Source organism: Dermacentor albipictus, chromosome 1 (genome assembly GCF_038994185.2).
Source record: "Dermacentor albipictus isolate Rhodes 1998 colony chromosome 1, USDA_Dalb.pri_finalv2, whole genome shotgun sequence".
Taxonomy (NCBI): domain Eukaryota; kingdom Metazoa; phylum Arthropoda; class Arachnida; order Ixodida; family Ixodidae; genus Dermacentor; species Dermacentor albipictus.
Genome location: NC_091821.1, coordinates 62,932,014 through 62,938,362, shown reverse-complemented (window position 1 = coordinate 62,938,362; position 6,349 = coordinate 62,932,014).

Sequence of the window (6,349 nt, the reverse complement as noted above, 5' to 3'; positions counted from 1 at the left end):
ACCGTTCTCGAAAAGTTCTTGAAACCAGCCAAGCAGGTTTTCGAGAACTTTAATCTGGCAAAATGACAAAAAGAAAGTTATTTGAAATAAGTGATGCAATGCTGATGAGGTTTGGGCAAGCATTTCAAGGTGATTGGCCTTCATTATCTCTAGTAATAGTGAACCTGCCAAATTGGCAAAGATCTTGAATGAATTCTTCACAAGGCCCAACTATTTTGTTGCTGCCCTATATTGTCTCTATAGGAAGAGTGCATACCAAAAATTTTGTGGCTTCCTGTTATAACACCCTATAACTTTCTTAGATGTAGGGCCATTTGATATTCACCAATATATACTTACACAGGATTTAGATGATGCCTTTAAAGATGTGTCCCTCATGCTTACATGTAAAGGAGCACTGACATTAAACTTTTGGACTGGACTTTTTTATATTAATCTGGTTCTACATGGCAGCTTTTATGACCATACCATGCCACTGAAAGCTGCGTGTGCTTTGAGCGATTCTTAATGTGTGCTAAGACTTGCTTCACTAAATAAATTTTCTTATGACTCTTCTCAAACATCTAAATAAAAAATTAATTTAATTCTAGTGTTCTATAAGTCACAACCACGATACGATTACGAGGCATGCCATAGTTGCGGACTCCGGCTTAACTTTAATCGCCTGAGGTTTTTAACATGCACCCACTCCACAGTGTGCACCAAGACAGAAAGGAAAGACCAATGTTGTGCTGCATAGTGGTCCTAACATGCTCAGTTTTCAATGACCTAATAATGGCATGGCTTACTTATGAACTGCAGCATGCATCATTTGTTTGTGACTTACCATGCAATGTTGTCACCAGGTTATGGGGCCACACTGCCTTTGGCACATGTTTAAATGTTTGCATTAAGGATATATTTGTTGCACATAGAAGGAATTTGAAGTTTCGTAGTGTAATTGACTGAATGACAGCTACACATGCATAAGAAAAAAAATTATGCCAGGACTAGTTAAACTCTGCAGTGTTTGAGCTTGACCAATTCTTGCGATTTTACACATTTTGGATGACTGCAGGTCATTCATTACAGTTATACCAGCTTTTGTACTTTCTAGACATGCTTTTTGCCCTGGTTTTATACAGTGATCATAGATAGCTACACCACACCATGTTGGTAGAAGAATTCAGAATTTTAGTAAAATGGGGTTGCTCCATGTTGAGGTGCACCAGCATGTCATAGTAAATGGAAGCCAGAAGCAGCAGCATTTAAAGTCAGATTATTGTGCCCCACTTCACTCGCTGGCAGAACCTGCTGGTGAAGCATTCTGAGGAAGCTTTCGAGGTATGCTGCACTTTTTCCAAAACAGCGTCCGAGGCGGCCATCTATTTTGCCTACAGGACGAAAAGTCCCTGGCCAGGAGTGCATCAAACATACGGAAATAGCTGTCAATTGCGCTGCTGAACTTCTAGATATTTTTAGTTTTGCCCTCAGTTTGCAGAACACAGCACTGCTATAGCAAGCAGCGTGGAGAAAGCTGTTTCAGGGCTCAACCACGGCATAGCCAGCATTGCATGTGCATACTATACACAAACATGAGGTTTTAGCAGCAATACTTAAGAGGAAGCTTTAGCTCAGGTGCTCCTATCTAAATACATGTAAAAGGAGAATTGATTTTTCTCGGCAACCACTGCAACGAATTTGATGAGGTTTGTTGCATTTAAAAGAAAAGCTTAAAATCTAGTGAATGTTGGTTCCGAATTTTCGATTTAGGTCATTAATTTTTTATTAAATATTGGCAGAAATTGAAAATTTCCAAGATACGAAGCTATCAAGTTTACAACTCTAACTGACAATGATGAAGGATAATGCAATTCTGTGAATTGCATGTAATAGTACATCTAAAGCGGACAAAATTGATGTACACATGAATATAAAAAATTTTAGTAATATGGAAATACAACTTTTGCAGAACCCTTGTAACCAACGTAACAAATTCACATAAGATGTAAAATAACCTATCGAATTTGTCCGCTTTGAATGATCTAATGAATGCTGTTTACCGAACCGCGATGTCTGTTCTTGATGCAGACCTATGAATTTGTAAACGTGCTTCTATTTTTTTTCAAACGGTCGAATATTTGAAAATCTTTTTAACAAAATTCAGGCCCTAAATCGAAATTCCACTTCCAACAGTCACTAGAATTTAACTTTCTTTCTCAAATGCAACAAATTTCATTAAAATCAGTCCAGGTGTAGTCTCAGAAAAACATTTTTGCGTTTTACATGTATTTGAATAGGCCGCGTCGGAGATGGGCCCGAGCTAAAGCTTCCTCTTAACAGCAAATGGTATTTGTACTTCACTCTGTCTAACATTGCCAGGCTTTAAAATAGATGAGGTCACTCTCTTTCATTTGATGTGTTTATACAAAAAAGTGTGTATGCATGGTAGGGGTTAAGGCTCCTTTGTCAAGCCAAAAAATCCTTCCTGACATGATGAAGTGAACCCTTGTGCATTTCAGTCTGCAGTCGCTCACTGCACTTTCAAAAGCGCAATCAGCACAGAGAGCACAGGAAAACACACAAGCAATAGTTCAGCAATTTATTTGAAACAAATAAAACTTTCTTTTACAGAATGACCACATTCCAAAAAAGCAACCACATACTATGCAGATAATACAGCCAACTTATGTTAAGTGGACAGCTGTTAATGTGTCCTGCCTTTATATGTGCAAATGTTTCAAGTCTCAAAATGTGCCCCTACTTTGCAACTTGTCCTTGGAAAGATGGATGATTTCAAATGCTAAATTTAGCACCATTGCCACACTGATAGAAGAAAACTACATATTAAAATGACAAGTCCTTGTAGAACAGAAAAGGGTGTACAGTAAACTTCCAATAATCCGACTCTCGTTAATTTCATTTTTCGGTTAATTCGGTCCTGGCCGGTGCCCATGCATTTCTATGGGCCTAAACATTCAGTATTTTGATCCTAAAACTGGCATTCGCCATATAATGCGAACTTGACCAGACCCCAATAACGACCCCTTTTAGTGGCAACGTCTGCCTCAGCAGAGCTTAGGGGACAGTGAATGTGTTATACAAACGCTATCTCCTGCCTGAAATGCTTATTTTTGACCCAGCTGAGAAAGATTTTTAAGCTGTAACGGTAGCTGACAATGTCTGATTGTAGTACGTATCTGATTCTAACTAACAGTTTTTGTTTTCCAAGGACATTGAGCCAAAAATTGCCTAGCTGTACAATCAAGTGCGAAACTAAAACCATGTTTGTAGCATTCATATGCTTCACGTTAGAAGAGTTAACTGCTGGGCTCGTTGGTGATCTTGCATACTGAAATGATTTTGCGCCAAAAATCAACACACACATGAAAGACGACACCAGAGGCGCCCATGGTGTCGTCGTCTTTCTTGTGTGTGTTGTTCTTTGGCGCGAAATCTTTTCAGTATATTCTTTACCGCATATCATGGCTGTAATACAGCGAAGCTGACTTTAGAAAGTTGGCTGGCATACTAAAAAATCAGGTATGCGTAGGTTTCCACTTTGGTTTGGAGTTGTCATTTCTACTTTTGGTTTATACTTTGGACAAATAGAAAGTTGATGCATGTTCGTTTCAGAGGCAAATTGCGCAAGCACATACTGCCAAATGAATCAACGGTGTTTCAGCAGGTTTTTGCATCTTAATTCGACCCGTCAGTCTCATCAGGGTAGAATTAATGGAAGTTGACTGTAGAAATCGCGTGATGAAGCACAAAGAAAGTTACCTTGCTCAGGTAGTGAAAAAGCAGAGAAAAAGTGCTTCACACAACATCCACCGATGTTCTGTTGCAGATGCAAAAGCTGCCTCCCTTATCTTGAACAGAATAAATTCCTATCGAAGACAAAATAAAGAAAACAGAAAGAGAAGTCATCAAGGCATTCCACATCTATCTTATTCAGTCTTTACAGTGTTGCTACATCACCATTTCCTGAGCCTCCTATGCCAAAAAAGGTTGTTGTCAAAAATAAAATGACCCGATTCCCATGTTTTTCACCATCCAAGCAGTGTTTACTGTCAATTATTACTGCTTTTTGTAACCTCACCTGTGATTACTGTATGTTAACACTGAGCTATATGATAAGCTTAGTAAAAGTTGAAAAAGTATACTGAATGTTTATTTCTGTTTTTTTAGACATAAGGAGGGGTGCTTAAAAGCGAGCCGCATTTGCAAAATGCTTGCGTAAACAGCAACTACCCCGGTCATGTCCTAATTGTGGCCATGTTGTCCCTGCAAACTTATTAATCTCATCTGCCCACCTAACTTGCTGCCGCCCCCTGCTACGCTTATCCTCTCTTGGAATCCAGTCCATAAACCTTAATGACCATCGATTATCTTCCCTCCTCATTACGTGCCCTGTTCATTTTTCTTGATTTCAACTAAGATATCATTAACTCGCGTTTGTTCCCTCACCCAATCTGTTCTCATCTTATCCCCTTAATGTTACACCCATCATTCTTCTTCTTTCCATAGCTTGTTGCGCTGTCTTCAATTTAAGTAGAACCCGTTTTGTAAGCCTCCAGGTTTCTGCCCTGTACATGAGTACTAGTAAGACACAGCTGTTTCACACTTTCCTCTTGAGGGATAATGGCAACCTGCTGTTCATGATCCGAGAATGCCTGCCAAACGCACCCCAGCCCATTCTTATTCTTCAAATTATTTCAGTCTCATGATCCGGATCTGCCGTCACTACCTGCCCTAAGTAGATGTATTCCCTTACTACTTCCAGTGCCTCGCTGCCTATTGTAAATTGCTGTTCTCTTCCGAGACTGTTAAACATTACTTTAGTTTTCTGCAGATTAATTTTTAAACCCACTCTTCTGCTTTGCCTCTCCAGGTCAGTGAGCATGCATTGCAATTGGTCCTCTGAGTTACTAAGCAAGGCAATATCATCAGCGAATCGCAAGTTACTAAGGTATTCTCTATTAACTCTTATCCCCAATTCTTCCCAATCCAGGTCTCTGAATACCTCCTGTAGACACGCCGTCAATAGCATAGGAGAGTTCGTATCTCCCTGCCTGACGCCCTTCTTTATTGGGATTTTGTTGCTTTCTTTATGGAGGACTATGGTGGCTGTGGAGCCGCTGTAGATATCTTGCAGTATTTTCACATAAGGCTCGTCTACACCCCGATTCCATAATGACTGCTGAGGTTTTTACTCTATCAAACGCTTTCTCGTAATCAATGAAAGCTATGTATAAGGGTTGGTTTCTTAATTAGGTCTTTCATCTCCTGCGATAACTTACCAGTATCCTGTCTAACGAAGTTACAACCGACTTCTATTGCACACTCCTTAATGATGCCCATAAGATTTTCGTTCATTGCTTCAACACTGAGGGTCTCTTCCTGAGTTAAAGCCCAATACCTCTTCCGCAGCCTGATCCGAAATTCCTCTACTTTCCCTCTTACCGCTAACTCATTGATCGGCTTCTTATGTACCAGTTTTTTCCATTCCCTCCTTTAGTCTACGCTAATTCGAGATATTACCATCCTATGGTCACTGTAGCGCACCTTGCCGAGCACGTCCACATCTTGTATGATGCAAGGGTTAGCGCAGGGTATGAGGTCTACTTCATTTCTTGTCTCGCCATTCGGGCTCCTCCAAGTCCACTTTCGGTTATCCCACTTGCGGAAGAAGGTATTCATTGTCCGCAAATTATTCCATTCTGCAAACTCTACTATACTGATGGGCGACTTCAATGCCAGGGTAGGCAAGAAGCAGGCTGGAGAAAGGTATCTTGTTTTGACTTTATCCATCGCCGATTCCACGTCTTCATAGAAGCTTTCGACTTTTGCTGGTCACTGGATGTAGGCGGCTAGACATGTACGGCCTTCAATTTGTACCTCTTCTTAAGTTTTACAACAAGACCTGCCACCCTCTCGTTAATGCTATACAATTCCTGTATGTTACCAGCTATATCCTTATTAATCAGGAATCCAACTCCTGGTTCTCGTTTCTCCGCTAAGCCCCGGTGGCACAGGATGTGCCTGCTTTTAGCGCTGTATATGCTTCATTTGTCCTCCCAACCTCACTGAGCTCTATTATATCCCGTTTAATGCCCGCTAATTCCTCTAATAGCACTGCTAGACTCGCGTCACTAGAGAACGTTCTAGCGTTAAACGTTGCCAGGTTCAGATTCCAATGGTGGCCTGTCCGGATCCAGAGATTATTAGCACCCTCTGCGGCGTCACAGGTCTGACCGCCGCTGTGGTCAGTTGCTTCCCAGCTGCTGGGGACCGAGGGCCGGGGTTTGATTGTTCTATTCATATAGGAGGTTGTGGCCAATCCTGCTCTGGTAAGGGAGTGCATTAC